Raw genomic sequence first — 23,033 nt, forward strand, 5'->3', positions numbered from 1 at the left:
AATCGTACAACACCTGGTGATTCTCCTAGTAGATCTGCATATACATTTAATAAGAAAAAAGCATTTGAGCACAAGGCAATTCTAGATTTGAGAATTCTTGGAGTAGAAAATGGATGATAGAAAGATGGGAGGAAGAGGACACAAAGGATTTGGGTGAATTGACCATGACCTGGACTCTGGTCTTCAATCTTTCAAGGCCAGACACTGGGTCTTAACTCTATACCTACAGGAATGGATTGGCTTTAAGTACATGATGTTCTTGGATCTACATCACTTCAAACTATCACACTGCTAGTGCTCCAAATCTCGTCCTTCCAACATCCATTTGTCAGCCTCTACATGATGTATTCTACGTGCTACCCGGTTTCACATGTGGTGGGAAGGGGCTCGTTAGTACCACGAATCTGGTGAACCTTCTTGCTGGTTGTCACCCCTGACAATATGGCAGCAGGAAAGGTCTTCTCATGTGTTCCATCTCTTTTGGTAATTTCAGTGTTGTTTAAGTTGTTTTGGTCAATTCTCTGTTACTATTCCCATAGTTTTCATTTCTATACTTATAAAGTAGAAAACTTTCTGCTGTCTTGACTCAATATTTTGGTCTCTGGTGCAATGCATATTATCAGCATTTTACATTAGGAAATTAAAGACCAGGGAATTTAAGTGATTTTTTGAAACTCATGCAGTTTTATGGTAATGGAGTTAGCATTTGAAATACAAAGTAGTCAGGGTCTAAGCTCTTGCCCTTTTTCATGCCAGCATGAAAATTCTGTTACTTCCTACCTGAGCAGCTGCTGGCCTCCACTCTTGCTAATGCCACAATAAGTATTTATGTCATTTCTGAGCCAAACAGCTGGCCAAAATATATATATATATATATAAATTTATATTTATATATAATAAATAAAGCTCTCTCTATATATACACACACAATAGTCTTCACTCTTTCTCTTCCTCCCTTCCTTCCTTCTTTCTTTCCCTCCTTCCATATTTCCTTACTTCCTTTTTTCCTTCAACAAATATATAGGGCAAGCACTTAAATGCCAGGTGCTATTGCAGGCTCTGAGGATATAGGAGAAAACAAAAGTATCATGAAATCCCTCCTATCTGTAATATTTCATATGGCAATAAATTCTGTGAAGAAAAATAAAACAAGTAAAGGGAGACAGACTATGATAAGGTAGTTATGGAAGGTCCCCCCACCCCCCTGCTACAGTGACCTAAGTAGAAATGTGAAGGAGTGAGCCAGGTAGCTCTCTGGGATAACAACCTTCTAGGCAGAAAAATATATTATCTGTAACATAGTTTATTTTTATGTACAGTAATATTCAGCTTTCATGTTTAGTTGCTTCCCCCTCCCTGTGTGAAATGGATCTACAAGGACACTTCCTATAATTTTATAAGCTAAAGTGAAAAGGAAATATTGGTAAGCCACTGGCAGAGTCAAAACAATAATCAGTGGTGCCTCAGAAGGGTTACATGTTTGTCATATCTAAACGTATAAGCATGTAGAAGGGGTAGCAGTTCTGAGTTTACCACTGTCCCCTCTGTGGAATCAAATGGGTTTTTTAAACTTTAGGGATCATCAAGTCTACCCTTCCATTTTGTAAATGAGGAGAGTGATAGAGGTTCAGCGAGGTTAAGTGCATCGTTCAAAGATCAAAGAGCTAATTAGCCATGTCTTCAAATTATTCAATTCTTTTTCAATCCTCCCACTTACCCTCAGATCCTAAAAGAGTACTTTGAGAGTGTGGGCTCCAAAAAGATACTCTCTTCCTAGAAATCTAGCCATTTTTATTAAATTAGTCTGGGAAGGCAAGGAAAAGGAAGACACTCACTAATGTTTTTGTTTCTTTGAATTTAAGTGGCAAAAGATGAGACAGAGCAATGGGGTAAAGACTGGAACAATTCCATAGTTTGCAACAGTGCCCTGTTAGCACCATACATCATACAATATTTCCTCTATCCTCCCAGGTATTTAGAGTAATGGAATACCAGTATAGCTTCCCAGTTCCATCTATTTTTCTATCAATTCTTGACATTCAAGGTTAGTTTTCTTTTTAAAAAATTAATTATGATATATAATTAACAAAAACATGCTATACAGTATGTACAGCAAACATTAAACTTGTGTCCTGGAATACACACTAAAAATTCTTGTGTGATTTCAGCTACAAAACACATTGCCATTATCTGCAAATATTGATTTAGTTTTCTGACAGGACCTACAAAATCACAAAACATAAGAGTGTAGTTTGCCCAGTTTTCCCAAGACTTCACTGCACACAGTGAATCTGGGGGGCAGGCAGGCAGAAAGTCCTTGTCAGCTCTCCCTGTGCTGAGCATTAGCTGTTACATCACCTTTCTGTTGAACCAGGCTCTGCTCCCAGGTTACATGGGGCAATGAGCTTTTATGTCTCAAATTGCAATAAATTTTACACCACATACATCCATAAAAATACCACCTGAAGGAGAACTGTATCACTTTTATTGATGGTTGTTCTTAATTTTCTTTTTCTATCACTTTGCCTGTTTTGGCCAGAGAGTCACTTTCTTCCCCCCGGTGGGATCTCCAAGGACCCTTTATCCTACTCAGCTCTCTGTTGCAAACCCTCTTTATATGCCATCACTGTACTACAGTCTTATTATGCTTACAATTTCAGAGAGTGTAGGAATTCCTACCTACACTGTTGAACATCTGATTCAACTATGCTTAGGCAAAATTGTCACATGACTCTAAAACATACGTTTTCTTTGGGTATAAACATTCATACATCTACACAAATTCATATATTTAGTCATAGGCTTATACACATATAATATATATATATACACACACACATGTATGCACTGGCCTGGTTGTAGCATTATTTATTATCTTCCATTAAAATAAGATTATAATGAATAAAATAAAACAATACAGAAACTATGTTGGCTTTCCCATTTCTTTGCAACTGCACTTAAGTCCATGCAAGCCTCATCTGTAATTGAGAGCCCTGCTCAAAGAAATGAGGCATCAGCTTCTATTTGATATATTCCTAGGTCTTGGCTGAGAGCATTTCATCAAAGATGAACTGCATCTAATGCAATCACCAGAATTAAAGCAGTTAAGAAAATGCAACTCCTTGCCAAGAAACTCTGCTGTATTGTGCCCTTTATTCACTCGCGATTCCAAAAAGTATGTAGCTAGTACTAATAAGTTGCTGGCTGCAGTTCCAGAAAGAATAGCAGGAACAAAAATGCTGACCTCAGTAAATTTGTCCTAACTTTACAGTCCGTGAAATTCTCACTGATTGATCTACAGGCAACGCATCCATCCATTCCATTACTGTTCTTTCCAAGTGCCTTTTAGGAACTAGCAAAATCAATATAATTCTGTAAATAAAATGAATCTCCATCTATATGACTATAAATATGATAACAGAAAAAGTTGTCATATTTTAACTGATAATTATTTAAACTATCACAGTAATCCAATTTTATTTAGGAAACATAATTACTTTAAAAAATAAGTTGGGGTGTTACATTAATTAAAGTAAATTTAAAGCTTTTTAATTTTCATTATTTTAGGTCAAAGATGCATCAAAACATTTCCCTAATTTTGGTTTAAATATGATCATATTCCAAACATATATAGATATGGGATAAACAGATGATTTTACAGTGGAAAATAGTGTAAGAAGTGCTTCTTTTAGTTGGTCATAATTCATACCAAAAGAAAATGATTATTCAGAATATAAATTATTGAACAAATCAGAAAATAATCTGTTTAGTGTAACAAAATGCTGTTTCATAGGAAAGGCAATATTGAGCCTGACAATACATCTTTTAATTTCTGTGTAAGTTTTCAGACAAAATTAATTTTCTTGGAGATTTTATAATTAAATTCCCAAAGACATTTCAGTTTTTAGATTTTATTCAGCAAGGAAAAGTTCTTACCATGGATAAACACAAACATATACACACACAGGGTATCTTTAGACATGTGTATAAAGAGAGCTCGCTGGGCATAGAAGCAGTCATCACAATGGTAAAGAAACAGCAACTTGAAGGAACAATTTCTCCCAGTAAAACCAGCATCTCTAGATAAATAAGAAAGGCATATGTACACACATACACACATGACCAAACATCTATATAATATCACTGTTATTTTTTAATGAAATATGCTTACACTTTCCAGGCAAAGGCAGCATTTTTTTCAGAGTTGGGTGATAATTTTGTTTAGGAAGGTCATTAATGGACCTATTTACATTCACAAAGTTAGTTCCAGGCCCTAATATAGGACAAAGGCTGAGATAACTTTTTTCTGCTGAATAAAGAATTTGGAGTTTGACAGAGGTAGTTTAAGAGAAGTAGGAAGATAGATATTGGCAATTGGGATAGATTATAAGAGAAAGATAACTGATGAGAGATGCTTTAAGTAGGGAGATGTGGAAATACAAGACATTTAACATATTCAAGATGAAGTTGTTGACTGTGTTAAAATTCTTATCCCTAAGCCTGCATATTTCAGTTAAAAATGTCAATAATCCTATCTATTTTCAGTTGTTCTCTTTGGAGGAGTGGTATAAGGAAGAAAAAGTTGATATAAACCTATAGAAACAGTGGGAGAGATAACAGCAATAATGGGAGGTTAATAATTAAGAATTCAGTATGAGAAGGAATAGTCTTTGGGCTACATAAATCACTTAAAAATCCTCAGAAATAATGAGGGTGCTGGTTTCTCACTGTACATGGGCAATGGATTTAGCCCATTTTAAATGGATATTAGAGGAGAACTTGTGGCTACTTTGGATACCTATAGCATTTGTCAATCAAGTTTAGTACAAGCTAGAAATATCAAGTACAAATTATTGCGGTATTATAAAAGCCAATATTTAGTGTGATACAAATGCGGAATGAAACAAGCAGAAAACAATCTCCCTTTTTTCTGTAACACACAGTATAGCAGCATTTTGACTTCAGGTTAAGCAGATCTGATGGAATTATTATAATGAGACATTATAAAATGTGTCTCATAGAAAAATTTGCTTATATATTACATCTACATGTATAATATATGTATGTTCAAACCAAAGTACTTTAATATTGTGCATTTCATTCTTCTTCTTCCATAATGTTGGAGAATTAACATTGATTATATTTTTGTGAGTAAAACTAACACACAACCGGTTATGCTCTAGGGCAGAACTGGTACTTTAGAAACTCTTATTCATCCATTTATTCACCCGGCTCACATTTATCAAATTCCTAGGATGTTTTGGGCACTTTGCTTAGACACAAGAGAGACAAAAATGAATAATATTTGTCTCTGTTCTCAAACAGAATGTGAACCTGTTTTAGTGAGAGAAAACCAGCTTCAAGAGAGCAGTAGGATGTACTGTGGTAGAGCTAGATGGGATTGCTGTGGCGTCAGAGCAGCAGGTTACAAGAGACTCCCAGGAGAATGTGAGCATTGATGCAGGAGAAGGGGTCGATGAGATGAAGGGGCGGGAGACAGATGGACAGAATGCAGTAGGAACACCACATTCTATTGACTTTGGATGGAAGATGAGTAGTGGGATGCTGGAGACCCTCTCTTTTGTCCACAAGAGCAACTGTTTTCACCTGTTCTGTATCTTTGGTGTTTTACCTAAGATTTTATTTGAACAGAATGTCCTGAAAATAAACAAAGATCAAGAACCAATACTAGGGAACTGTGAGGAGTTTGAAATAGCTGGAACTGAGAGGGCATGTGTGAAAATTACAGAAAATTAAATTAAGGTATTGACAAAGGGCAAATGGTAAACTTGATTAAATGAGAACCTAAATGCAATGGGATAAAATGGAACCTTCCTCTTATATAAGGATAAAAGACCCTAATCAAAATTGGCACCATCACATCACAGAAGAAAAGAGAGACAAAGAAAGAGAGAGAGAGAGAGAGAGATTTACAGTAAGTGTGGTTTATCTCATAGCAAGCTAGGCTCAAGTGGGTCAAGAAAAACCAAAATTCTTATTATCATTCACAATAATAGTAAAAATCTACTGTTCCAAATAATGTAAGATCAAAGCCAGACTAATAATAGAAAAAAAAATTTTTTTTTCTTACTTTTTCCATATGAATACTGCTTCCACAATCATCACTTTGATGTAATGTGTTTACATGATAGGTAAACAGTAAAATTCAACATAGCTCTTCTGGTGGAAGACAGAACTGAAATTAATGCCATCCCACCGTAGGCCCTTTATGGCTTGATAGGAGGAGAGATCCTTTAGCATGTGGCTGGATACTGAAACAGCAGCCAAGTTTACAAGACTTAAAATGGAATCTACTCCTCTTGGGAGAGAGATTGGATGAAATGTGTATGTGTTTTCTTTTAATTATTTCATAATTTTTGATGTTTATTTCTTTAATCCATATGGAGTTTATTTTTATGTAAGTTCTTAGAAGACATTTTCTATTAGTTATAGTAAAAGCATTGTAACTGAAACAGAGAAATGGATGCTTCAAAATGTGTAATAATTGTGTACCTGTACTTATTCACAGGCATAGAAAGGAGACCAGAAAATAAAATGGGCATCAAATGGTTGAAAGTGTTTACCAATAGAAATGGGTCTAGAAGTGAGTGCATGCAAAGGGCTTTCACATTTTGTCTTGATTATAACTTTATTGTTTGCCTCTTGTACAAATAAAACAAATTAATGGATTACTTAAGATGTATCAGTCAATTTTCTTTAAGTTATGCTGGGTGTGCCAGTTTGGATATATTATGCCCCCACAAAAAGCTATGATCTTTAACCCAATCTTGTGGGATTTGGGGATTAAGTTGTTTCCAAGGAGATATGCCTCACCCGACTGCAGGTGAAACTTTTGATTAGATTATTTCCTTGGAGGTGTGGCCCCACCCATTCAGTGTGGGTCTCAATTAGTTTACTGGAGTCCTTTAAAAATGCTGACACAGACCCAGACACTTGCTGGCTTAGCTCAGAGATGCTTGGAGTTGCAGACCCCTGACATTGGCTGACACTGAGGCTTAGACATGCTTGGAGATGGAGACAGAAGAATGTTTAGCTAAAAGACAAATCCCCGAGTTTGCCCCAGGATATGCTAAGACAGGACCCCCTGGTGCTTAGAGAGAAAAGTCCTGGGAGAAAGAACCAAGAACACACAGGATCTGAGAGAGGAGCTGGAACACAACCTGGGATCAGCAGACGCCAGCCATGTGCCTTCCCAGCTAGCAGGTTTTCTGGACACCAATGGCCTTTCTTCAGTGAAGGTATACTCATGTTGATGCCTTAATTTGGACACTTTTATGGCCTTCAGACTGTACCTGTGTAACCAAATAAACCCCCTTTATAAAAGCCAATCCATTTCTGGTATTTTGCATAATGGAAGCATTGGCAAACCAGAATACTGAGATAACAAACAATCCCAAATTATCAGTGGCTTACAATGGCAAATCTTTGTTTCTAACTCAGTGCTTTAGTTTCCTAGGCTGTTCAAGCAAATAATATGAAATGAGTCAGATTAAACGTAGAGATTTATTGGCTTACAGTTTTGAGGCTAAAAGAAAGTCCAAATCAAGGAGTCATCAAGGAGATGCTTTCTTCCCCAAGACTTTCTGCTAGAGATCCTTGGTTTAATTTGTCACACACCAAGGCACATGGCAGTGTCTCCAGGTCTCTCCCTTCTCTTCCAGATTCTGCTGATGTTCAGCTTCTGGCTACTCCCTCTATGGCTTTCTCTTTGTCTCTCTAAATTCCACTCTGCTTATAAAGGACTTCAGGAATAGGATGAAGACCCATCCTGATTGGGCTGGACCACTCCTTAACTGAAGGAACCCCATCAAAAGGTCCTACTTACAGTGGGTTTCACTCCCAAATAAATGGATTAAAATTTAAGAATATGATTTTGGGGGTACACACAGTTTCAAATAATTTGTGTCATTGCACATCTATGAAGCAAAAATTTTCTACCTCATTCATTTTAAAATATGTTTTAAAAAAATAGGAGTACAGGCCAAAGAATGCATTGTGTCATTTTAGACATGGCAGACCAAAAGAGCACTTCAAATGTTTCAATATTTGAAAGGTTTCTATTATTATGCAAATCATTGAAATAAATAATGTTATTTGAGAACCAAATCATGTCTATATATTCCAAATAAAGGGGGAGGCATTTACCAAGTTGGTATGTTGGAGTAATACCATGTATCTTTTCACAGTTTTGATCTCATGTTTTCTTCAGCTAAATTCAAGAATAGATTTTTCAAACAGATTGATTAATGCCTGCTACTATGGCCAATCCATTCTGGCTACTCACATGAGGCTCCACTGAATGCTGAATGATTGATTTAACTTTGACTTAAGGGTAGGCTTATAGTCCCCAGAAACAGCCTTGCTATCCCTCTGTTCCCAGATGGTCCTTCTGAAACTTTTTATCCACACAGATCCACTCTATACCATATTTAACCTACAGAAATACCTCAGGGTGTTAGAATTACTTTACCAGTCAGGACCTCTTATGCCTTTGCACAAAGTCTGAGAGAAGATGGTGTCAGTCTCACCAGTCACCCACATGAATGACAGTGAGCACTAGGAAAAATGACAGCAGTAAAAAGTAATAACTCACATTTATGGAGCAGCTCTTATATGCCAGACATAATACTAATCATTTTCCAATAATTATCTAATTTAATCTTTAAATTAGCCCTCAGATAAAGACACTGTTACTATTACCATTTTACAAATGAGAAAACTAAAGTGTACAGAGGTTAAGTAAATGTCTGGGTTATTTACTACCCATAGTAGCCATGATCACATTAAGCAGAAACTGAAAATAAAACACAGATTAAGACACAGACATCAATTTGCTCTGTGTTCTGTTTCCTTGCTGCAATGAAAATCTGTTTAGAAAGAAGCTCCTTGGCATCCCAAAACTAGGATCCAAGAGGGAGAGTGAGACAGAATACCAGAGTTGCATTTATTACCCAATGCCATGTATATATTTTTAGCAATGCAACTGCCAGGCATTGATCAACCACATTCCAGGAACATCATACCATTTCTGTGTTATCAGAAATATATCCAATATGATTTTCCTAATCATAAGCCCACAGGGAGACTTCGAAGAATGTCCTCCTACAGAGAATTGCTAATGGATTTCTACTTCTGTCTAAGCTGCTTTACTTGAGGCTCTGTTGAAGCCAGATGAGCTGTTAGAGTCCCTTCCAAGTCTTAAACCCCATTACAGAGATGCTAATATTCTGAAGAACTCAAGAAGTTTCATGGTCTGTTATTCAAATTCATGGAATTTCCTCTAGCGCAATTACATCACATTTCCTTTTTTAATGCATTATTATTCAGTTCAGTTCCATTCTTCCACATCCCCTCTGCCACCCCCTTCTAATATAATTTATTCTAACATGCCAGAAGAAATAATTACTGTAAATTAATAAGGCTTGTCATGGAAAATGTCAGCTTAGTGTCATGATAGCAGGACAATAGACCAAAAGCAATTCCATAAAGTAATGGTGCATGGTTAAAATATATATGTCCTGTATTAGGTTTTTGGTGAGTGTTAATAAGAGACCTAATTTTGTTAAGATAAGAATTAATACTTAATATGTTTTATATGGTAGAGTATTATTATAATGAACTGTTTTAGTTTCCTGGGCTGCTCAAACAAATACCATGAAATGGGTCAGGTTAAACAATGGAAATTCATTTGCTCATGGTTTTGAGGCTAAAAGAAAGTCCAAATCAAGGCATCAAGGCAGTGCTTTCTTGCTGAAGACTGGTGTTCTGGGGCTGACTGCTGGCAATCCTTGGCTCATCTGTCACATGGTAAGGCACATGGCGGCACCTTCCGGTTTCTCCCTTCTCTTCTGGGTTCTGTTGATGTTCAACTTCTTGCTTCCTGGAGCTTTCTCTTTCTCTGTTTGAATTTCATTCAGCTTACAAAGGACTCCAGCAATAGGATTAAGATGCAACTTGATTGGACTGGGCCACACCGTAACTGAAGTAACATCACCAAAAAGTCCTACTTACGATGGCTCATGCCTACAGGAATGGATTAAATTAAAGAACATATTTTTCTGGGTACATAGTTCCAAACATGACAGGAAGTTTTTCTTTACTAACATGTTATAATTGTTTGATTTGTCTCTCACATCTAAGTTTCTGCTCCATCTCTCTGGATTTACTTTTAACTTTCAATGCATTTGTTTGATGATTTATTTGTTTAGTTCTGTAGAGTCTTTAAAAAAATGGATTTTTCAGATTATCTTGCTATGGAAGCATGGTCTTTTTGCCTATATTTCACATAGTTTGATAGTAGTTCTAGAAATTTGATCAGATTCGGGTTCAATTTTTTGGCAAGGCTAGTTCACATGTAGGGTTGTGTTCTTCCTCAGGAAGGACATGATGCCCAGTTGTCTCTCTGTATGTATGTTAATAGCATTTGAAGATAATTTCCTAGAACCATTAATTCATTAGGAGTTTCAAAATGGTGATATTCGATCATTCCTTCTTTTGTTTGGTAGAATGCTTCTATAAAGAGATGCTTCCCCTCTTAAAGTATTTGGTTACCTAAAGAAATAGTATATTTTGAAAGGTAAGATGAATGCTTAATTATTCCTCTTTACTTACCAGATTCGAAATAGGTTGGTTCTCTCGGATTCTCAAAAGATAGCTTTTGTAGTTAATTCTAAAATGATGCCCCCAAATCCCTCACCTTCGTATAAAACCCTTCCCTTATGTAGAGATAAGATCCGTGAATAGGCTGGTTTACCCCTCTGATGATTATATCACATTATAAAACAAAGGAGAAAGAAATTTGCAGATGTAATCAAGGTTCCTCATCAGTTGGATTTGAATTCACCAAAAGGGAGATTATTCTGGGTGGGCCTGACTAACTCAGGCAAGTCCTTTAAAAGAGAGATTGGTCCCCTACCTGGGAGAGAGTCTTCTGCTGGCTTTGAAGAAGTGAGTTGGCATGTTATGAGAAGGCTTATGTAACACCAACCTGAGGACGGGCTCTAGGAGTTGAGAGAATTCCTCAACCAATAGCTAGCAAGAATATGGACTGCAATTATATGTCTTAAGGAAACAAATTCTGCCAGCAACCACATGAGCTTGAAAGAGGACTTCAAGCCTCAAAGGAGAAACTGGCCACGGCCAACCCCTTGATTGCAACCTTGTGAGACATGGAGCAGAGGACCAAGCAATGCTGTGCCCAGATTCCTAACCAATGAAAATTGTGGAATAAAAAATAGACTCTGTTTTAGACCACAAAGTTTGAGTAATTTGGTATACAGCACTATAAAATTAATACTGTGTGAGATTTTTCAGTTTTATTATAAATTCATGAATTGACATATATTTCCATATTTCTATTTATTTCAATTATTTTCCTTGTTTATGTTTAAATTCTCCGGTCTTTGGTCAGTTGGAAAATATTCAAGTTGACTCCTAAGTATTAGTGACACAACCCAAGAGATTTTTAATAGTCTACTGGCTTTCTGATATAACCAGAGGTTTGAGATTCATCTTGCCCCAGAAAGGAAATAAACCATTTATCCAAAGATCTCTAATTCTTATTTTTATACCAGGTTTACATGCCACAAAATTTACCCTTTTGAAATGCATAATTCAGTAGTTTTTAGTGCATTCATAAAGTTGTGCAACCATCACCATTGTCTAATTCCAGAACATTTTAATAATGAGAAAGTAAAACTCCTGGCAACCACTAATTTTCTTTCTGTCTCTACAGATTTATCTATTCTGGACATATAATAAAAATGAAATCATAAATATGAGGTCTTTTATGCATGGATTCTTTCACTTAATGTTTTCAAGGTTCATCTATGTTGTAGCATGTGTCAGTATTTCACTACTTTGTTTTGCCTAATAATATTTTATTGAATGGTTATACCACTTCTTTTCACCCATTCATCAGTTGATAGACATATGGTTCATTTTCATTTGATGCCTGTGGTAGGTTACAAGATAACCTATAAATGTTATCTTACTTGGAAAAAAGGTCTTTGCAAATGTTATTAAGGATGAAGAGATTAACCTGAATATTCTGATACTCCCTAAATGCCATCAGAAATGCTCTTACAATAGAGAAACAGAAGGAGATTTTACAGGCAGAGGAGGAGAAGGCAATGTGAAAATGGGGCCAGAAATTGGGGTGATGTGACCACAAGCCAAGGCATAATGGCAGCCACCAGACAGGTAGAAGAGACACAACAGATTCTCCTCTAAAACTGCCAAAGGGGAGTGACTCTATCAATACATTGATTTTGGCCCAGTGATAATGATTTTAGATTCTGATCTCCAAAACTGAGAAAGAATATATTTCTATTGTTTTAAGTCACCAAGTTTGTGGTAATTTGTTACAGCAGCCACTGGAAACCAATACAGGGTCAATAAATAATGCTGTTGTGAACATATATTTTCAATTCTCTTAGGTATATAAGCAGGAGTGGAATTGGTAACTCTATGTTTACCATTTTGAAGAACTGCCAAACTCTCCAAAGTGGCTGCACCATCTTACCTTGCCACCAGTAGTGTATGAGAGTTACAATTTTCCCAATTTCTCCATATTCTCACTATAACTTATTTGTCTTTTTTATTTTAGCTATTCTAGTATGTTTAAAGTTCTCGCTCATTGTGGTTTTTATTTTCATTTTCCTATTAACTAATTATGTGGAATTTTCTTTTCATGCACGTATTAACCATTTGTATATATTCTTTTGGGAAATGTCTGTTCAAATCCTTTGCCCATTTTTTAACTGTTCTGTCTTTTTATTACTGAGTTATATGAGTTATTTATATATTGTGGCTACAAGTCCCTTATCACATATATGATTTGCACATATTTCACTCATTCTTTGTCTCCTTCTTTTCTTAATGGTGTCCTTTAAAGGACTAAAGTTTGGATGTTAATGAAGTCTAATTTATCTTTTTTTTTTTTTTGCTTTCATGCTTTTGAAATTTCAAATGTAATCCATTTGAAGTTCATTTTTGTATATAGTGTGAGGCAGAGATCCAAATTCATTATTTTGCATGCGAATATCAAGTTGCCCCAGCATCACTTCTTGAAAAGAATATTCTTACCATGACTGAATTGATTTGGAACTCTTACTGTAAAGCAATTAACCATAAGTGTAAGACTTAATTCAGATATGATCTACTCTATGTCCATCCTTAGGCCAGCATCACACTGTCCAGATTACTAAATTTTGAAATTGCAACATGTGAGACCATTAACTTGACTCTTTTTCAAGTTTGTTTTGGCTATTCTGAGTCCCTTTGCACTTCCATATGAATTTGAGGACCAGCGTGTCAATTTCTGAATAAAGAGCCAGGTGGGATTTTAGTAGGGATTGATTTGAATATTGCTATTTTAAGAATAAATTTTCCAATCAAAGATGGGATGCCTTTTCATTTATTAAGGCCTTTTTTAATTTCCATTAGCAATGTTTGGTAGTTTTTAAAGAATACATTTTACTCTTTTCCCCATTTGGATATATTATGTCCCCCCTAAAAGCCATATTCTCTAATGCAACATTGTGGGGGCAGACTGATTAGTCTGTTGATTAGGGTGGAAACATTTGATTATATTATTTCCATGAAGATGTGGACCCCACCCATTCAGGATGGGTCTTAACTAAATCACTGGTGTCCTATAAGAGAGCTCAAAGAAGGAGCTGAGAGAGACTTTGGGAGAGACACTTGGTTGCTGACAGAGATGCTCAGAGATGTTTGGAGACATTTGGAGATGCTTGCCCAGAGACATTTTGGAGAAAGCCATTTTGAAACCAGAACCCTGGAGCAAAGGATCAGCAGATGCCAGCCACATGCCTTCCCAGATGACAGAGATTTTCCAGACACCATTCATTATTCTTCAGTGAAGGTATCCTCTTGTTGATGCCTCAATTTAGACATTTTCATGGCCTTCAGACTGTAAATTTGTAACCTAATAAACCCCCTTTATAAAAGTCAATCTATTTCTGGTATTTTGCATAATGGCAGCATTAGCAAACCAGAACACACTTATTTTCCTAAATTTATTACTAAGCATTAAATTATTTTGATGTAATAAATGGGACTGTTTTCTAATTTCATTTCTGGATTTTTCATTGCTAGATGATAGACAATTTATTTTTGTACATTTATCCTGTATTCTGCAAATTTGGTGAGATTGTTTATTAGTCCTAATAGATGTTTTGTCAATTCCCTAGGATTTTCTGTATACAAGATCATGTCATCAGTGGATGGATAGTTTTACTTTTTAATTTTTCTATCTGTATATCTTTTATTTAATTTTCTTGCATCATTGCCATGGTTAGAACCTTAAGTACAGTGTTGAATAGAAGTGAGAGTATATATTCTTTTCTTGTTTCTGATTTTAGTGTGAAAAGTTTCAATCTTTCAGCACTGAATTTGAGGTTAGCCATGAGCTTTTTATAGATGCCCTTTATCAGGTTGAAAGTGTTTCCTTCCATTCCTGGTATTTTGATATATATTTTTAATCATCAAGCATGTTGGAATTTGTCAAATAATTTTTCTATCTATTGAGATGATCATAGTAGTTTTGTCCTTCATTCTATTAAAATTGTAAATTACATTGATTTATTTTCATATGTTGAACCAGCCTTGTATTCTTGGAACAAATCCCACTTGGCCATGTTCTAGAACCTTTTTTATATGTTGCTGGATTTGTTTTGTTAGTATTTGTTGAGGATCTTTGCATCTACATTAATAAGGGATATTCATTTCTAATTTCCTTATTTTTGATGATTCATCTGCTGTTGGTATTATGGTAGTACAGGCCTCATAGAATAAGTTGGAAATTGTTCCTTCTTCTACTTTTTAAAAGAGTTTGTCAAGGATTGGTGTTAATTCTTCTTTAAGTGTTTGATAGTATTCAGCAATGAAGCCACCTCAGCTTAGAAACTTTTTGTGGTTTTAAATTACTAATTCAATTTACTTACTTATTATAGTTCTATTCAGATTTTCTTTTTCCTTTAGCCAGTTTCCATATTTTGTGTCTTTCTAGATAACTGTCCACTTCATCTACTTCAGAGGTATTGTCCCCTCTTTTCATTCCCAATTTTAGTGATTTGAATCTTGTTCTTTTTTTCTCAGTCTAGTTAAAATTTGTCAAATTTGTTAATATTTTCAAAGAAATAACTTTTGGTTTCATTGATTTTTTTTTCTTTTTCCTCTCTTCTGTATTTACTATATACCCATTCTAGTATTTATTATTTCCTATTTTTGCCTATAATTTGGGCTTAATATGTTTTTCTTTTTCTAGTTCCTTACTGTGGAAGTTTATTTTTTTCTTAAAAACACTTTTTTACTAGAGAAATTGTGGATTTACAGAACAATCATGCATAAAAACAGGATTTCCATACATCACGCAAGCACCAACATTTGTATCGATGTGGAAAATTTGCTACAATTGGTGATACCACTTTTGTAGTTTTACTATTTTGTTACAGTAGTTGCATTTGTTACAAATGATGAAAGATTATTAAAATAGAACTATAACTATTGTCCATAGTTTACATAGGGGTATTTTCCCCCCTTTTTTTCAAGAAGACATTATCAGTTCTATGATGCCAGGGCCAGGCTCATACCTGGGAGTCATGTCCCACATAGAAGGGAGGGTAGTGTATTTATTTGCCATATTGGCTTGGAAAGAAAACTCACATCTGAGCAACAAAAGATATTATCTGGGGGTGACTCAGGTATAATTATAAGTAGGCTTAGCTTTGCCATTGCAGGAATAAGTTTCATAAGGGTAAGCCTCAAGATTGAGGACTTAGCTTATTAAATTGGTAGGCCTTAATGCTTGAGAGAATATCAGAAATTCCCCAAGTGGGGAAGTTTAATAGCTCCACATTCTTCCCCAGTCCCTCAAGGGGACATTGCAAATACATTTTTTTTCTGCCCAAAATATTCTAGGATGTATTGGGGTACTATATTAACCTGTACAGACTAACAAAATCTCATTCCCTATGCTAGGTTCCATGTAATTAGGTTATTTAAATAAACTGACCAGACAGGATAAATTAGATAGTGTGCTACAGAAAATTTAAATTTTAGACAAAACAAACATCTCTTCCTTTGACCTCACAGCAAAGTTGAAGTTTTAAAGTACGGCTAATATCATCCTTTACCTGATTTATCTTAGTCCTAACCAGATCCACTTCATTCATATCTCTAATTGATGTCTGATCTCTTTTTCAGCTTCTTTAACAGTTGCTGTGTGGAGTAATGCTGACTATCAGAGCTGCAGAACTCTAACTCTGAGCCTCAGGTGTCACAGAAATACCTAAATTTCTGGGGAACTGCACAAAGAGCACAGCATCTCAGAATTTAGAAATATCAGTTATAACTCAGGAATAAATGTGACTGCTGTAAGAACTTACAATCTAGGAACCTTGACAATGTGACTTACTGAGCATTCTGTACTCCTTAATCATCAACTGCCCAATCTCTGCCCACTTTCTTTCCGCTGAATTCAATTCTCAGCATTTGCTCATTAGAGTTAGTTTACATTAGTGAGACCATACAATATTTGTATTTTCATTTTTGGCTTATCTCACTCAACATAATGTCCTCAAGGCTCATTCCCCTAGTGGCATAGCTCATGACTTCATTCTTTTCTGCAGCTGCTCAATAGTCCATCATATCTATTCACTAGTTCACCCTTGTGGAAAGTTATTGATTTGTGGTTTTGATTCTTTTTAAAATAGATGTTTACAACTATATATTTCCCTGTAAGCACTGCTTTAGCTACACACTGTCATTTTGGTATATTGTGTTTTTGTTTCCATTAATCTCAAAGTCTTCTAATTTTAATTTGATTTCTTCTTTTATCCATTGATTATTTAAAGAGTGTGTTAATTTCCACATATTTATGAATTTCTCAAGTTTCATTTTTTTATTGATTTCTCATTTCAATCCATAGTGGTCAGAGAACAAACTTTATATAATTTAATTCTGTAATATATCAAGTCGTGTTTTATGGCCTAACATATGGTCTATACGGGAGAGCATTGTGTGTGCCTTGAGAAGAATGTGTATTCTGCTATTGTTTGTTGGAGTGTTCTGTTGATGTCTGTTAAGTCTAGATCTTTTTTTAGTGTTGCTCATATCTTCGATTTCCTTGGGTTTCCTTCCTGGATGTTGTATCCATTATTGAAAGTGGGGTATTAAAGTCTCAAAAGTATTTGTTGAGTGTCTACCGCTCTCTTAAATCCCATCAATTTTTCTTCATGTATTCTGGAACTGTGTTATTAGGTACATATATATTTATAATTGTTATGTCTTCCTGATGCTTTGATCTTTCATCATTATAAAATGTCCTTTTTCTCTGGTACCAATTTTTACCTTAAAGTCTGTTTTGTGTGATACCAGTATAGCCACCCCAGCTATTCTTTTATTACTATTTGTATGGTGTGCCACTTTCTATCCTTTTACTTTCAACACCTTTGTGTCTTTGAATCCAAAGCATGTCTTTTGTAGACTGTATATTGTTGGATCATATTTCTTGTTTCCTACTTTACTCTTTTTCATTTTTGAACAGCCTCTTGTTAGTCCTAATTTCTGGTATCCTGGCCTCAGGCAGCTAAGATATTAAACAACTGCCACTGATATTTATAGACAATTTCCTTTAGAATAGGACAGTTCACACATGGGAGCTCTGAGTGACGTCAAAAAAGGTAAGCATTGAGAATGGAGCTTTTCAGGGTGCTTCCATATAGATTAAATAGTGACAATTTTCTAGAATGGGGCTTTTGGGGGAGCTCCATACCCATTCTGCCCCTACAGTGGCTACAACACTGTTGGTTTTCACAGCTACTCTAGGTGCAAGTCTTTTGGTTTTCAGGGCTACTGTCGAGTTGAGAACAGGAGAATGAGAGTAGGGCAAGTTAACATACAACAAAGCTCACTGTTCTTAAAGAGTTTCAGCCATTTTTCTTAAATAAATGCTACTCAAAATGATTAAGACTTTGGTTAATTTCCAGAGTTCTGAGTAAGCTGATTTTAACAATTTTTGACAGCATTCTCATTGCTTTTATGGAGAAGTGGATTTGGGGAGACTTTTTTTCTAGAAGTCCTTCTCTAGTACTTTTGAGGAGAATGGTATTTATAGACTATAGTATCACATTAGAAATGCTCATTGGGGTCTTCACGGTTTCCAGACCTTTTCAGTGTGTAGAGGTAGGATATATAAAATACATTACGAGCTCATACTGATACTTCAAATTTAGAGCTACAAGATTTTTGCTTATGTTTATCACACTTGATCTGGGTTTCCTTTCTCTCATGATGAAATCCTGGGTCTCAACAAAGTTATTCATTTTCTGCTTCACACAATGTACACAAAAAACAGTTTCAGAATAAAAATACTAACACTAGCATAAAAGTACTGTAGCTAGAAACCGTGTGAGAATTGTTAGGCAGCTTTTGTGTCCTTAACGCTACTAGGGATGTGTAGTCAAATCACTGGGCTTTTAAGCCTATGAAAATTGTTTCTTTCTCTATGTTATGCTATCAGCTAGATACAGATTTAGATTTAGTTGTTTTTTTCTCATTTTCAATCTTTAGGGACCCTTTTATATTTCAGTTTTATTTTATAACTATGTAAAATGTCTACATGGTTATAAGGTCAAATTTACAAAATAACACAATTCAAAGAATTCTATAGTCTATCCCTGTCCCCTATCTCTCTTCTATACTGCTTCCCACAGGTGACCTGTTTCCCATTTTATTATCATTTCATTTTTAATACACACACACACACACACACACATACACACATATATACTTATATAGCTTAACTTTTTAAGGTAAATGGTATCATAATACATGTGCATTTCTCCACCTTGACTATTTTCATGTAGCATTATACCTTGGAGACTGATCATTATAGTATACAGATACAATCTTCGTTTCTTTTTACAGGTGCACAGACATTTTATATGGCTAAACCATACTTCAATCATCCAGTACCTTATTAATAGACATGGTTATTGTTTCAAGTCTTTTGGTACTAAAAATAATGCTGCAATGAACGCCATTGCTCATATGTATTATTGGTGTTTTTTCAGTGCCTCTTGAGGATAGAGTCACAGAAGTAAGAATGCTGGGTCAAAGAGAAAACATGTAGTAATTTCACTAGATATTGATAACTCTTCCTCCATAGGAGTTATACCAGTTTGCATTCCCACCTGCAAATATATGTATGACTTTTCTCCACTGCCACACAAACAGTGTATATTGTCAATGTTTTTTTAATTTTCTCACTAATAATTGAGTAATGGCATCTCCATGTAGTTTCAATGGGCAATTCCCTCATTTTCAGAAAACTTTAGTATATTTCCATTAGGGTAAAAGCTAATTGCATTTCTTTTCCTATGAACCATATCTTCCCATCTCTACACTATTTTTGTTAATTGGTCCTTTATTCTCTATTTACAAAAACTCTTTACATAGCTTGCAATTTTTTTTTTCAATTTTGCTACTTTTTATCTTATTTTTGGTGCTTTTTTCCCTGCAGACTCTTTTTTAGTATCAATTTATCAATAGTTCCCCTTATTGCTTCTGCATATTAAGCCAGAGAGGAAATTTGTCCACATTGTCAGATTGTAGAGGTACTCAGTCATGTTTTATTCTAGTTCTTGTATAGCTTTATATTTAGCTCTCTTATTTATTTGATACTTATCTGATGAATAGGGTAAGAAATGGATGAGAGCAGGGTACTTCACTTTTTTTCACTGATGTATTCCAAGTACCCAGAAGAGAGTGCATATTAGGTGCTCAAAAAATATTTTATGAATGTGTGACTAAGTGAATATAAAGAAGATTAGGAACAAACATGAATGTAAAAACTAAAACATCCCGTGTGCTTTAACTAAGATTATCTCAGTAAATCTTTACACTGACCCTCTAAAATTCTCTTTGTTTGCTAGTTTTTGGTTTATATTTAAAAGGAAAGAACTTCAGAGAGACTGTGCACTTGGTTCAAGACTGCCTGCTAGTAAGCACTAGAGCTGTGATTCAGTGTACCAGTCTTGTGTGACTCACCACTCATGCTCATACACAGGTATTCACTGCAAGGCAGGATTTTTTTTTTTTTAATCCTGCTCTGGATTTATATAGATAAATAAATCCAAACCTTATCTCCACCATATTCTAGATGTATCATGCTGGCCAAGTTATTCAACTCGCTAAGCCTCAAGGTTTTAGTTTGTTTTGTTTTTAATCTATGACAATAGTACCTACTTTATAAATGTATTTTGAACACTAAGTGAGAAAATACATGTGAAGCACTTAACATCATGACCCATGGTAAATGTTTGGTAAATATTAGCTATTGTTATTTACTTAGGAAATTATTCACTTCTCCTTTTTGCCTTTCTTCTACCAGTATGATAATTAAATATTCAAAAGTTCCTCAAAGGTTTTAATTATCTGCAACATGGGCAATTTCATACAATGTGTGTTTTCAGGTGCATCAGTTCTCCATCAGTGGCTGTCTTGGTAGTTCAAATTTAAAATTCTCACATTAGGACCACTAATGCATTAGAACTAAGATATTATCTTGCAATTAGAAAATCATAGTTTAAATACAGTTGAGGCGGGTGGGGCAAGATGGCAGAATACAAAGGTGTGGAATTTAGTTAGTCCTCTAGAGCAACTAGTAAGTAACTGGGAAAAATGAGCAAATATTCTGAAACAATTGTTGGGAAACATCCATGACTGTTCACACATCATACACCACCCTGGAATGGGTGGAATGGCTGCAATCACAGCATAAAAACTGTAAGCAAAAACCACAGAACTGGTGTCCCTCCCCCCACAGGGAAAGCAGGCTGAGCTGCAAAACTTCACTATGGGAGAAAGGAGTAATCCCTGCTGGGAGTAAGGGAATGTAGTTCAACCAAGCTCCAACTTCAGTTTTAATTAACAGATGTGGACTGCTTAATACACGCTATAAGCATAGATAAATCCCTAACAATCAGGAAAGTACCCTGAGTTCTCTCCCAGTGGAGAGGAGGTGTGGCTGACAGAAAAAAATACAAAGGCTTTTTGAGTGGCTGAGCTTAGAATACTGGAAAATGGCTGTGTCCCAAGAAAAGGAGTACAGAGGACTGGGTACTATCACTGACCAACAGGCAAAACCAGGGTCCAGGGACTGGTTCTGAAAAGGGGCTTACTCTCTTTCTTCTTTTTTTCCTCAATCTGAGTAACTCACTGGAGAAAGCCCAGACATTTTCAGTTCAGAGCACTGACCCAGGCAAGGGTGGAGTTAACAGAGTCAGAGAGACAAAGGAGTAATTCAAATGTAGAAGATAACCCTCTAGGGAGTGTATCTTTCCTAAGATGAGGGGGTGGGGCCCAGCTCAAGTGGCTGCCCTCCCTTCAGAACTCAGACCTCAGGGCCTGGGGGAAAACAAACAAGTAAACCAGAAACAACTTAAGCTTGGCTTCTGACACTCTCCATCTCTGGCCAGGAGAGGGTCCACTGAGAATTAAAGGTGGAAAAGACAGGAGTGAAAGGTTTGGAGCACAATTTTGGGTGATGGTGGCACAATAATGTAAGTACACTGAACAAAGATGACTGTGAATATGGTTGAAAGAGGAAGATTAGGGACATGTAGGGCATCAGAAGGAAAGAGGGAAAATAAAGACTGGAGCTGTATAACTTAGTGAAACCTAGAGAAGTCAATGTTTGTGATAAAATGTACAAACATGTTTTTACATGAGGGAAAATAAATGAATGTCAACCTTGCAAGATGTTAAAAATGGGGTGGTATTGGGAAAAAAATACAGTCAATGCAAATTAGAGTCTGTAGTTAACTGTAACATTATATTATGCTTCCTTTAATGTAACAAAAGCAATATACCAAAGCTAAATGCCTATAAGAGGGGATATCAGGAAGGGATGTGGGATTCTTAGCATCAGTGTTGTTGTCTGAGTTTTTTATTGTATTTTATTTTAATTTTATCTTTTCTGTTGTTGCTTTTTAGCTGACTTTTTTTTCTTTCTTTTTCTTTTTCTTTTGTCTTTCTACTTTTTTTTGACTCTTCCTCTTTGTGGAATAAATGGAAATGTCCTTATATAGATAGTGGTAGTGAATGCATAACTGTGATTATACAGGGAACCATTGACTATTTACTTAGGATGGAATGTATGGTGCATGAATAAAACCATCTAAAAAAAATTTTTTAAAATGGGTTGTTGGATGAATCTTGAGGACATTATATTGAGTGAAATGACAGACACAAAAGGACAATTATTGTATGATCTCACTAGTATGAACTAATTATAATATGCAAACTCATAGGCATGAAATATAAGTTACCAGGATATAGAACGAGACTAAAGAATGGGGAGTGGTTGCTTATTATGAGCAGAATGTTTAACTAGGTTGAACTTAAGTGTTTGGAAATGCACAGAGGTGACTGCAGCATGTTATTGCAACAATAACCAACAGTGCTGAATGGTGTGTGAAGGTGGTGGGAAAGGGGAAGTTTAGAGCCATGTATGTCACCAGAAGGAAAGTTGGAAGTTAAAACATGGGAATGTATAACACAGTGAATCTTGTGGTGGACAATGTCTGTGATTAACTGAACAAATATTAGAGATTTCTTTCATGAACTAGAACAAATGTATGACACTTACTAGAAGTTAATACAGGGGTATATGGGGGAAAATATACTTATTGCAAACTATCTTCTACAGTTAGTAATATTTTAATATTCTTTCATCAACAGTAACAAATATACTATACCAATACTATGAGTCAATAATGGAGGGGGGTTAGGGGTATGGGAGGATTTGAGTTTTCTCTTTTATTTTCATATCTTTCCTGGAGTAATGAAAACATTCTAAAATTGATCATGGGTATATATGCACAACTATGAGATGATACTGTGAGCCAGTGATTATATACTCCAGATGGTTTGTATGGTGTGTGAATATATCTCAATCAAACTGCATTTAAAAAAATATATATTTG

The sequence above is a fragment of the Choloepus didactylus genome, chromosome 1 (genome assembly GCF_015220235.1).
Source record: "Choloepus didactylus isolate mChoDid1 chromosome 1, mChoDid1.pri, whole genome shotgun sequence".
NCBI lineage: Eukaryota > Metazoa > Chordata > Mammalia > Pilosa > Megalonychidae > Choloepus > Choloepus didactylus.